The sequence below is a fragment of the Papio anubis genome, chromosome 2 (genome assembly GCF_008728515.1).
Source record: "Papio anubis isolate 15944 chromosome 2, Panubis1.0, whole genome shotgun sequence".
NCBI lineage: Eukaryota > Metazoa > Chordata > Mammalia > Primates > Cercopithecidae > Papio > Papio anubis.
This window is the reverse complement of record NC_044977.1, coordinates 134,104,251-134,117,778: the sequence shown is the minus strand read 5'-3', so window position 1 is coordinate 134,117,778 and position 13,528 is coordinate 134,104,251.

Here is a 13,528-nt window from a genome sequence, read left to right as displayed (position 1 = left end):
TCAATACTCTTGTGATTTCTTATGCCTGTCTTTAATCTCTTAATCTCATCATCTTCGTAAGCTGAGGATGTATGTCACCTCAGGACCCTGTGATGATTGTGTTAACTGCACAAATTGTTTGTAGAGCATGTGTGTTTGAACAATATGAAATCTGAGCACCTTAAGAACAGGATAACAGCAATTTTCAGGGAACAAGGTAGATAACCACAGTCTGGCTGCCTGTGGGCTGCACAGGACAGAGGCATATTTCTCTTATTAACGAAAACAGGTATGAGAAATATCGCTGAATTCTTTCCCCAGTAAGGAATATTAATAATTAAAAGCTTGGAAAAGAATGCATTCCCAGGATGGGGCCTCTAAAATGGCTGCCCTAGGAGTGTCTGCCTTATGCAGATGTAGATAGGGATGAAACACACCCTAGTCTCCTGCAGTGCCCCCAGGCTTGCTAGGATTAGGAAATTACAGCCTGGCAAATTCTAGTTAGACCGGTTCTCTGCTCTTGAACCCTGTTAAGATGTTTATTAATGACAATGTGTGCACAGCGGGACATGGAAGTTCATTAGTGATTCTAGTTTCGCCCTGACATTGTGATCTCACCCAGGCCTCCTGCCTTGTGATCTTTTGTTGCCCTTAAAGCATGTGATCTCTGTGACCCACACCCTATTTGTACACTCCCTCCCCTTTTGAAAATCACTAATAAAAACTTGCTGGTTTTGCAGCTTGGGGGGGCATCATGGAACCTGCCAACATGGGATGTCTCCCCCAGACACCCAGCTTTAAAAATTTCTCTGTTTTGTACTCTTTCCTTTATTTCTCAGACCAGCCAACACTTAGGGAAATAGAAAAGAACCCACATTGAATTATCAGGAACCTACCCCCAATACTGAGTAATAGTATTGGAATGGAACTCTGAAACTGTGTCCTCCACCTGCCTCCCCAACTAAAGGATCTTTCTTATAGTAGCTCTGTTCCAGTATCATCTTTCTGATGCCACACAAATTGGATCAAGTGCCTACTAGATGGGCCCAGGCTGTTGGGGTCTTGGACTCAAGCCACAGAGGCCAGTTCCTGGGATTGAGGTTTCCAATAGCACTGGATCAGGAAAGAGGAAATAGGCCCATAACTAAGTAGGTGACCTATCTGGCTAAAGCCAAGGGCAATTGGCTTCATCCAGTCAAATCACCTTGGATAATGGTCTATCAGTGGTGGCCAAAGGCAGTCTCTTCAAGGGTCCAAGGGAAGAGCAGATCTTCTAGGTGGCACGGGGTGATGGGACTGACAGTGAAATGGCAGTTGCCACATTGACCTAAAGTTGGTGGTGGACATCCCTGTCCCCTCCACAATATTATGAGGATCATCACAATATCTTATTAATCTTAATAAAGCCACTTTCTAGAATATCAACATGTTAGAGTATAAACATAAATTAATTTTATTTTTCTAAAAAAGTAGTTATAGACTTTAAAGCTTAAAGCAAATGTTTCCATTTCTCTCCTTCCAGGTTTATATAGGATTTCACCTCCTCACTTTCATGAAGAGTTGCCATATGACTTTCTTTGTCCAGCAAAATGTGAACAGAAGTAAAGGCCATACCTGGGTGGAAGCCTTTAAGAGCCAGTGTATGTTGTGGTTGGCTAAGCCAGGTTCTATTCAGAGGTCCTAGTGCAAGGCAGTCCATTCCTTTCCTGGACAGTTGATCATTTGGGCAAAGACATACTCCATGCACTATATTCAGTTTCTCATTTAATCTCCTAACAATCCCATGAAGTAGGTTTTGTGATCTCCAGATTACAAACAAGGCAAATGTGACCCAGGGAGATTAGCTGCCCAGAGTCATGTAGCAGAGTCAGGATTCAAATGAGGCCTCGCTCTTGGCACTGCACTCAGCCACTTGGTTAGAAGACGTTTCTTTCTTTAGAATCCCGTGTTAGTTTGCTTGGGCTTCCATAACAAAATACCACAGGGTGGGTGGCTTAATAGAACTTTTCTCACTGTTTTGGAAGCTGGGAAGTCCAAGATCAGGGTGTCTGCAGGTTTGGTTTTTTCTGAGGCCTCTCTGGCCTGCAGATGGCCATCTTTTCACTATGTCTTCACACGTTTGTTTTTTTTTTTTTTCTGTGTGCACAAGTCCGTGGAGTCTCTCAGCAAGTTCAAATCTCCTCTCTTTATGAAGACAGATTGGAAGCCTCATTTTAACCTCATCTCACCTGTTTATAGGCCCCATCTCTAACTACAGTCACATCCTGAGGTACTAGGGCTTAGGGCTACAACATATGGATTTTGGGGGGACACAATTGAGTCCATTGCATGCCCCAATCTGTTTCTCTTCCATTTTCCCACACTGGGACTAGTTCTCTTCTCTCTAGTTCCCAGATATGTGAAATGCTTTCCTCCTTGCAAGAGTCATCCAAAGGTAAGGCCTTCTTCCTACGTGGTCTAACCAATGCTGAGGATCATTCAACACTTGCTTCTCTTGTTTCAGATACTATTCTTCCCTTGGTCTTAGCTTTTTTAACAGCTGCATCATTCAGCTGCCTCTTCACGAGCTTTTGTTCAATGTAAATCCTAGAATTTCTTTGGGGTGACTTTGCTGTCAGGTTTAATCTCCCCCATTCTATTATCATTCAATTGATTTTTTGAACCCGAATGTAGTCATTTACATTCACATTTGGTTTTGTTTATGATTATAGAATACATGTTTATTACCATTCTCATTACATTTCCTCTTGTTATTTTTGACTTCTTACTTGTGGCTTTGAAGAGCTTTTGTACATAATGCTGTTTTTCTTATATACTTGTTAGTCCTGTCAGCTATACGTCCATTACTTCATGAGTATATCTTCCCTACCTTTATCTAAGTTGCTGGGAGACAAGTTTAACCAAAAATATCTGACAGAGCTCTAGGTCACCCTTGAACTGTCCCCCGTAGTTTGACATTCAGGTGCATAGAACACTGGTGAACTCACCCAGCATCCTGCCAACATGTGTCATCAGAGATTCCTTTCTCCTCTGAGTCAAACAAGCTGACAGCCCCCATCCATTCCATCTTTTTTTTGGGCTATCATGCAGATTGGTAAGCTTACTAGGACTCAAACCACATCTTTTCAGCAGCTGCAGGTTTGATTTTCCTGCTGGCTTTGACTTAGGAGCCCTTAGGTATGCTTCTGGATCCTGGAGGCTCAGCAGTCACTCAGCTGGATCTGCCCAAGCAGAGCTTGCCCAAGGGGAACCCTAAGAGGACTCTCATGGGCTGGGAAGAGCCTTAGTTCTGACAAGCTAAGTTTCCCAAAGGGATTTCCCTTCACTAGGGGTGCTTGGCACTGTATTGTGACTATTCTCAGATTCAAATAATGGAATAGAAAACAGTCCCTGATTTAATCTGCTGCTCCAGCCCCTGCGAGGACACAGCTGGTGAGGGTGTGCTGCTCTATTCACAAGCTAGTCCCTTCTCTCCAGCCTTGCAATAATTTTGTTGTCTTTGTTATTCTATATCCTGCGGTGACTTCCCTGAGTGCAGTGAGTGATTAATTTAGCTGGTGTCACAGGCTACAACATGTTGATATAAAGGGGAAAAGAAAGAGAAAAAGGGAAGTGTGGAAAGGGTGGAAGGCTACTGAGGCAAACACACACAGAACCCAAGCTCCAGCCCTCGCACAAAACACTCCATTGGCCAAAGTGACCCCATGACATTGTTTTTGTGAACATGAGTATGAACCTCTGAATGGTTGAGTTCCGAAATTCAAAGCCTGAAACTCTCCCAGGGCTTTCTCACTTCCCCCACTGCCTCTGAAACATCAATAGCTTCAGGAAATAATGAAAAACAAATCAGAAATAAAATCAGCCCTTGAAAACCTATGGTTCTCTGTAAAAAGGGCATCTACTGTTCAAGTGCCAGTTCACAACAAAGCAAGCTTCAGGATGTTGCGTGAAAACAAATTCCAAGGGGGTTTTAGTTTCTTTTGTTGTTGTGGCAGTTTTAATGCCCAACTTAACCCTTTATTCTTCTTGGCTCATAAAGCTAAGAAGGGCTCATGCAGCTATGGATTTGTGAGATATCCTATTGTTCATTAATCCAAGGTGTAAGTTTGTGCATATGGTTTATAATATTGGTGAGGGAGGTAGTTGATTCAAGGGATAATCCTCTTTATACTTCGCATAAAGTAGTTAGTTGTTTTTTTAATACCTTGGAAAGACTTTAATTTCATAATGGTGAAACCACTGTAGTGGGACTGTAAATCATCAAGATTCTTTATGTAATATAGTTTCCACCGTCTGTAATCCAATGACCCCCTCACCATTTTGTAATCTTGCTTTTAAATATTGGGTTATGAAGTAAATTGAGAGGGGATGATTTTTTTTGTATTCACATGAAGTCCAGGTTTTGACAATTTTATGTTAATATTATTTTTAGAGAGAGTTGCAATGATTTTCATTTAGAAGTGATACAATTTCATTAAAGAAAATATAGGAAATATTTTCTAAAATGTTACCCAAAATGTCATTACACAGAGATTACCTCTGTTAATATATTTGGGCTATTTTTTTCCAGTCACAAATGCATATGGATATATGTTTCTATACTTTATTCCAAAAAGGAGATAAATGCTGTACTTATTATTTTGTAACCTATATTTTTCCACTTAATAAATTATAAACATAATTTCATGGGATTTTTTTCTTTCTAATTATTTTTAATGTTTTCACAGATTTCATTTAATTGGAGCATGGAGGGGTAAAATGATACATGCTCTCATTTCATTTAAAAAGTGTAAGAAGGTAAAAATTATTTACATTCCTTCCACTCAATAAAAACCACTGTAAATGTTTATATGAGACAACTTCCAGAGAGCTTCCTGTCTGTAAAATACTTTGTGCTCCAAGTGGTGTTTTGTAATCTGTTTTGAAGCACTTGACAATTGGTCAAGGAGAAACTTGCATGTCCACACATATTTTAAAAGACAATATTGTATTCCATTGAATGTAAGTGTCTTATTTATACAACAAATGCTGCACTGATGAACATTTAGATGGTTTCCAATTTTTTTGGTGGGGCACTATTCTAAACAACACTGTAATGAACATCACTCAGGTTTTATTCATTTGAACTTGAATGAGTCTCTCTTCAGAGTAAATTCCTAGATGAAGGATTACTGGGGTAAATAGTACACACATTTTAACTACCAAAGTGACATTCAAAAAAGTATCAACTTATATATCCACCAAATAGTACTAGAGAGAACTGTTGCTCAATAGCACTGAGTTTTATTAACTTAATTTTTTTTTTTTTTTGGCCAATCTTCTGGGTGAAAAATGAACTTCGTCCTTTTTTATTTGCATTTCATTGATTATTGGCATGGTTGAAACCTCATGTGTTGAATGTTTTAGTTCTGTGAGTTGTCTGAATATTTAGATGATTTCCAATCTTTTAGCAGGGAGCTATTCTGAACAGCACGGTAAAGAACATCACTGAGATTTTAACAGTTTGAACTCAAAGATTGACTTTTCAGAGTAAATTCTACAAAGTAAATAATTCATGTCCTATGCTCACTAAACATTTTTCTTGATTTTTAATGACTATTTCATTAATAATATTGACTTGTGATCTATCATTCGTCTTTACAAATGTCTTTCCTATTTTGCTTCTTTCAACTTTATGATATTTTTAATAAAGTTTATATTTTTGTAGTCAAATGTTTCAGTTTTTCTGAGTTTTCATTAGATGATTAGAAAGTTTTATTCCCAATTCAAGATTATAAAAAATTATCACTGTCTTCTTTGAGAATGCTCATGGTTTTATTTTTTATTATATTTAAGACTTTGACCCATTTATAATTTATTTTGGTGCATCCAACTTTGCTTTATTCTAAATGGTTAGCCAGTATGTCAACAATCATTTAGTAATTCATTTTCCCCCTATCAATTTGAAATGTTACATTTATATTTTCTAAATTCCCGTGTTTTAGTATTTATTTTTAAAAATAGCTTGTTTCATTGTAAAAATAATATATGCCCATGGTAAGAAAGGACAGAAACATCAGAAAGTATATACAATGTCTACCTCTCATCACCAACTCTTCCCCTCGTCCCAGTTCCTCATTTCCCCTCCCTAGGGGGAAACATTTTCTAGAAGTGCTCTAGGCGTATGAGCATGAGGTGTACGTGTGTATGACATACATCATACAAGTACATGTATCCTATTTTATGTTTACATAAATTAGAGCAAACTACACATATTAGTTGGCACTTAGCTTTTTCTTAACTAAATGATATATCTTGGAACACTTTATAAGATCAACAGAACTACTTCATTCTTTTTTGTGACTTTACAGCATTCTATTGTATATATGTGTCATAATTTATTTAAACAAATGGGCTGTTTGTTGTCAATTCTTTTAGTCTTTGCCTATGACCAACAGTGCTACAATGAACACCTCACTTCATCCTTCTTCTTGCACATGGGTAAATATAATATGGGACAAATTCCCCAGTGTCAGCTGCTGGACCAAAAGGATGTGTGCATTTTATATTTGTTAGATATTGCCACATTGTCCTCTGAGGAGGGTGAACTAGTTTATACTCCTGTCTACATTGAATGAGCATGTTTGGATCCTTGCCTCATGTGTTTTTTTTTTTTTAATTCTTAATATGAAAATTAAAAAATGTTATCTAATTGTTAAAGAAAATTTTTTATTGTTAGGGAGATTGAAAACTTTTTCACTTATTTATGAATCTTTCATCTTTTTTAACTCAAATTTCATGTTTCTTTTCCTTATCGAGTTCAGATAGCTCTTTATATATTGAGAAAATTAATCATTTGTCAGTATTATGTGTTTTAAATGTTTCTCTGGTTGGTCATCTGTCTTTTGACTATATTTATTATGATATTTTTACTGTGCATAAAATTTAATTTTTAGGTAGTGAAATTTAACCTTTCACTTTATGGCTTCTAGGTTTGTTTCCTGCTTAGAAAACTTTTCACCATTTCATCTGGGCATGGTGGCTCACACGTGTAATCCCAGCACTTTGGGAGGCCAAGGCAGGCTGATCACCAGAAGTCACAAGTTCAAAACCAGCCTGGTTAACATGGTGAAATCCCATCTCTACTAAAAATACAAAAATTAGCTGGGTGTGGTGGCACACGCCTGTCATCCCAGCTACTCGGGAGGCTGAGGCAGGAGAATCATTTGAACCCAGGAGGTGGAGGTTGTAGTGAGCCAAGATTGTGCCATTGCACTGCACCCTGGGCAACAAGAGTGAAACTCCATCTCAAAAAAAAAAAAAAAAAAGGAAAGAAAAGAACGAAAAGAAAGCTTTTCACCTTTTCAAAAGTATAGACAAACCTCATGTTTGCTTTGAGTACTCCTTTGGTTTCCTTTTCCTATCTTTAAATTTTTTATTCATCTGGAATCTATCTTGCTATTAGGAGGAAGACCGAGTAATTTCAATTTTATTGTTTTCCCAGGGGCCTAGTGAGTTTTCCTAAAACCGTTTATTGAAAAATCAATTTTTTCATTGATTTTAACTGGTGGCTTTATTACATATAAAATTTTCATATAAAGTTAGGTCTATTTCTAGACTCAATTCTGTTCCATTGGTCTAATATTTCTAGTCTGTGCTGATACTACAAAGTTTTAATTATTATAGTTTTATAAAAACTTTTAATATATGGTAGGGCAAGTCTCCCTTAATACTCTTTGTTCACTGTTTTTTGTTTGTTTGCTTGCTTGTTTGCTTGTTTTTGAGACAGAGTCTTGCTCTATCACCCAGGCTGGAGTGCAGTGGCATGATCTCAGTTCACTGCAACCTCTGCCTCCCAGGCTCAAGTGACTTTTGTGTCTCAGCCTCCAGAGTACCTGGGATTACAGGTGCACACCACCATGCCCCACTGCTTTTTGTATTTTTAGTAGAGATGTGGGTTTTGCCATGTTGGCCAGGCTGGTTTTGAACTACCGGCTTCAAGTGATCTGCCCACCTTTGCTCCCAAAGGGCTGGGATTACAGGGGTGAGCCACTGTGTCCGGCTTCAATAGGCTTTTTCTACTTTTTCTCACTATTCTTGACCAGAATAAACAAACAATTCATGAATAAAACAAAATAAACCCCAGTGGGATTTTTATTGAAATTGCATCACAATTATGGATTAATTTAGATATAACTTGCATCTTTACATTAGTGAGTCTTCCTGCCTATTTAGTCTCCTTTTATCTCCTTTACTAGTTTTAGCATTTTCTTCATATATTTCCTACATATTTCTTATTGAGTTTGATATCTGTAATGGTTTTTGCAGCTATTGTGAATGGGATAATTTCTTCCATTAAAGTTTCTTTCAGATATTGTTTGTCTATTTACAGCAAACTTAAGTGAGACTTTCTTCTTGTGTCACTTCAATACTGAGGTTGTTACTTTTATAGAGCATTCAGGTACATAACCACCACATTATCAAATACAACTACGCATAAGACCCACTCCAAACCCCAACCGGGAGTGAAGTGATGAAGAAATGGTAGGAAACACTTACCAAGTAGACTGTTAAAATACAGATAATGGACAATCAATTTAATCTTCAGGTAATTGTGTACTGTTAGAGTGTTTTTATAATTTAAAATAAAAGCAGAGGACAGTGTCATTCTTAGCAGAGGACAATAATTTAATATGAATCAATGCTGGTGACCAACGCACTATGAACATTTTGTCACCAATTCCTGCCGCCTCTTCCCTTGCTTCCTGTCTGTGTCAGAGATGCTTTCTCCTAATGCATTCAGAAGGGCTATTTTGGGACTTGAGTCACCTTTCTCTCCTTGTGTCTCTGCAGCAGACACAATCCATCAACCTCCTATCATATACAAAAGAAAAAAATCCACTCTTCAAGATAGTGGGGTAGTCATTTGTGTAGTGTGTTATCATAAGGGCTCAGCCCAGGTTCTCTGATGTTTCTGAGTGTGAATTCTCAGTCACCTCAGATGCCCACTTTTGGTGCCCTGACCTGCTCAGTTTAGAATAGAACACTTTTCCTGACAAGGGGTGGGGTGCTAATTATATTTTAATTAGAAGTATGGCCAAAACCCTGCAGAAGTAAGAAGTCACAAACTTATGCATAATTATTGCATCATGGGACAAAGAGGAAATACCCTGAGCCTAATTTCATATTATATGCCATATTATATGTCAATAGCTGAATTAATAGACACTAAATTGGCTTGAGGTCAGAAGCAAACCCTCCAAGTCATGATAGACACTACAGAAAAAGAGAACCTTATGATTATGCAACTGGGTGAGGGTAGCCAACTATGAAGATGAATCTTAAGAAAAGCATCCTGCATAGAAATTATTTTTTATGAAATGAAACTCAATCTTTAACCAGAGGTTAGACCACCTTTCTTTGAAGATAAAGTTGCCCCATTACTAACTTACAACAGCTCTATTGTCCAATATACAGGAGGGTTGAAAAAACCTGGAAGTAAAGCACAATGTCCCCTGAATTGCAGACTCAAATGGCCAACTGCCTTCTTGATATCACCATTCCATTTTAATAGTACCCAAAATGAACTTCTCTTTTCCCCTAAACCTGCTCCTCCCAGTCTCTCCCTCCAAAAACAAACAAACAAACAAACAAACACCACAAAAACTTCTTCAGGCTTCATGTTTCTGATTCTCTTATAGCTCACATCTGATTCATCAGCAAATCTGGGTGGTGTCACCTTCAAACTCTCTAAAATCCAAGCACTCCTCAGATCCACATTGCTACCACCCAGGTTCAAGCCACCATCATCCCTGTTCTAGACTGTTGCACAGACCTCCTAACTGGCCTATTCTCAACAAGTGGCTGGAGTGATCCTGTTAAGAACTAAATTGTGTAAGTCACTAATTTGCTGAAAACACCAATGGCTCCCCATCACACTCACAGTGGGAGCCAAGATACTTACCATGTTCTACAACACCCTGCATTTCTGGCCTTCAGTCACCTTTCCACCATGGCACTCCTCCATTACACCTCACCATATCCACTGTAGTCACCTTGCCCTACTGGTGTTCCTCAAACACACCAGCATGCTCCCCACTCAAAGTCTTCGCTTCTTCCTCCTTGAACCCTCTTCCCCCAGGTATCACGTGGCTCACTGTCTCACCTCCTTAAGGTCCTTACTTATGTGTCATGTTATCAGTGAGTCCTTTCCTGGACATATTGTTTAAAATTGCAACCCCTCTCTGCCACTTATTCTCCCTCTTTTCTTCTTTCTTATTCTCCTCAGGTTTCAGCACTAACATATTTCACATTTTACTTACTCATTTATTGCCCTCTGGAGTATAAGTTCTTGAAAGGAAAGGAGTTTTATCTGATTTATTCATTTGTACCCAGAACAGTGCCTGGCACATAACAGGCTTTATAACTGTTTGCTGAATAAGCAAATAAGCGAATGAATGGGTATTTGAGGGTGAGGGATGGTAAAATAATAACACAGAACTTTAATAAGATACTTATATTCTTACTTCTTAAATTAGATATTTGAAAGGCTTGTTGATAAAGTCATATGTTAGCATCTTTTTCATTGTTTGTAAAATAATACCATTAACCTATCACAGTTTCAAAGTTTTAATTATCACCTCTTACCCCTTCCAGTGGTTTTATTTTTCCTTGAAGACTCTGGGAAGGTAGGTCCCTGTGGTTCTCAATGACATCATCCTTATAATGAAAACTGTCAAGTCTTCAATTTAAACTGAGAACCACAATTTCCAATGTCGTTCTTTTCAATAAAATAGGAGAATGGGGAAAACGTTCACTGGGCCAGTTCAACCACAAATATAATACTGCTAATCCTGAAAGCAAAGTCCTAAATATTGAAGGTTAACTGGATCCATGTGAAGTCAGCCTAAAGAAAGACAGATTTTAGCATGGCCAAAAGCATGCAGTGCCAGTGGCTTTAAATTCAATATAAAAAGGTATTAGATATTAGAATGATCTAACTTAAGCATTTGCCTGGTGGTACATTGCAGTGACCAGAGTCTATAATGATGTATGTCACAAGATTCTCAGGTACTCTGTTCATCATATCATGTGGTCTGATCATCTCAGTCACTTGAAATTTTACCTCTTGCTTTTTCTATTGATATAAGTCATTTACTCATTAAGAACACTCCTAAAGTGAACTCTCATTAAACAGAAGGTAATTTATATTTGTTATACACACAGCTGCCATTAATATATAGCCAATTCAGTTTTTGTTATGTTGTTCCTCACCTATAAATTCATTTTGTAATTTGGTTTCTAAAGATTAGAAAACCAGCATTCCACATATAAAAGCCAGGTTACTTTAATATTCAGAATAGTAAACTATAGCCACACTACAGAAAATAAAATTCATGCTAAGACTAATTGATGGAGCCAGGAGAGAACAGAGAGGGTTTGGAGAGCATATTCTCAGATTAAATGCTATACAACTCAATTTACATGCACTGCATGATTTGGAGATAAGAATGTGACTTTGTACCTCCTGGAACTTCTATGCATAGAGTGAGAACGTATATATGAAGGCCTTCATTATGCCTGATTTTGTCTTTCTTTAACAATAAGGCTCTATACCTCAACTGCCAGGTGAAAATTCAATACCACTGTAATGACAAGCAAGTTCTGTATAATGAAATACAGAGGATTATATATTCATGCTGCAGTATAAATATCAAAATATGAAAAATGTATATCTATGGTTCATCCTACAGGAGTGATATGGTTAGGCTTTGTGTACCCACCCAAATCTTATCTTGAATTGTAATCCCCATGTGCTTAGGGAGAGACCTGGTGGGAAGTGATTGGATTATGCAGGTGGTTTCTCCCATGCTGTTCTCATAATAGTGAATTAATTCTCACGAGACCTGATGTTTTTATAAATGGCAGGTTTTCCTGCATTGACACATGCTCTCTCTCACCTGCTGCCATGTAAGACATGCCTGATTTCCCATTTTCTATAACTGTAAGTTTCCTGAGACCTCCCAAGCCATGCAGAACTGTAAGTCCGTTAAACCTTTTTCCTTTATAAATTACCCAGTCTCGGGTATCTCCTTATAGCAGTGTGAAAATGACTCTCTTAAAATAGTGGTATCTGAAGTATGAGATACCAATTTCTTACTTGGATGGGAGCAGGGGGATATGAGTATGAAGTCCAGCTAATGAGATGACATTCTGTTTCACAGCTTGTGAATGTAGGAGGAAATGAGGAGGAAAGTTTACCCAAGGATCAGGGATCTGTTTGGTTTTGTTCTGCTTTTATTTTTAACTACATTTCAAGGTGGCTGTGTTGAAAGAAAAATGTTTGAATACCGGGTCTCATCCCAGGTGGAACCCTAAACTACACAGGTGGTGTCACTGAAGTCTGCCATCTCTGGACCCATCTATGGGTTTTCTCATCACAGGTCTCCCCAGCGGATGCTGTCAGGCACAGATTCTGATCATTGCAGGCGGGGCCTCATATTCTGTCTAGTAACAATAAGTGGGATATTATCCTCAGGCTTACAATGTAGAATACTGTTTTTCACTCTGCCAGATTGTGGAGTTCATTGTGGCACAACTAGTACTTTTAAGTGAGATAAAATAGAAAATATTCACTGGTGTCACATGTAATAAGAACAAGTATTGTTTGCAAGTTCTGGAGGTGTGTAGGGATTGGGTTACTGAGTATTGATATGAAGTTGATTGTGTACTAGGGTAAGTCCACGAAGTTTGAAAGTCATTTATGGCAAATTGCAATTGTTTGCCAATATTTGCATTTCTCCCTCCTTTCTGGTAACACACCTGGAACATCTCAAGCCTCTCCTATAGTTAGTTAGGTGTACCCATATGACCGAGATCTGGCTAACGGAAGGTGAGAAAAAGTGCTGTGCATCCCTTCCAAACCTTGCCCATGAACATCTCCCAGACATGACCCTTGCTTTTTCCCTATTTGCAACTGAATTGAGAGGACCCAGAGGAAGGTAGAGCCACAAAATTGGAGGAGCCTGGGCCCCTGCACATGTATGCGGAATGCTGCTTGCCCACCAACCCACACTAAACTGTGAAGGAGCTAAAAAGCAAACCTTTTGTGTGAAGCCATTAAGATTGGGAGTTGTTTTGTTATAATACCTAGCTTTACTTAACTCTTACGCACTACTGATAAGAAAGTGAACTCCAAAGGGAGATGCTCTGCTCTCTAGCCTTTGACCTTATTACACCTCCTTTAAAACATAGCTCCCAACAAGCACTAAGCCCCACAGGAGCAGAACATTTATGAGGCTTATTTTTTCTCACAGCCAACCTGGACTTCTGGGTTTTGACTATGACATAATCCAGATAGACCTTGGCTTTCTACCTCATTGTGTTCATACCCTTGGCTCAATGCATTTCAGTAACTGAGTACCATTGAGTCCCTGGGGCCCACTCCATAGCCAGTCCTTCCCCACCAATTTCCCTGTACATGATCCATAATCTATTTCAGGCTTGGGATGCAACTAATTTCTAATAAACTCATTTCTGGTATTAATAATAATAATAATAATAATGTCTA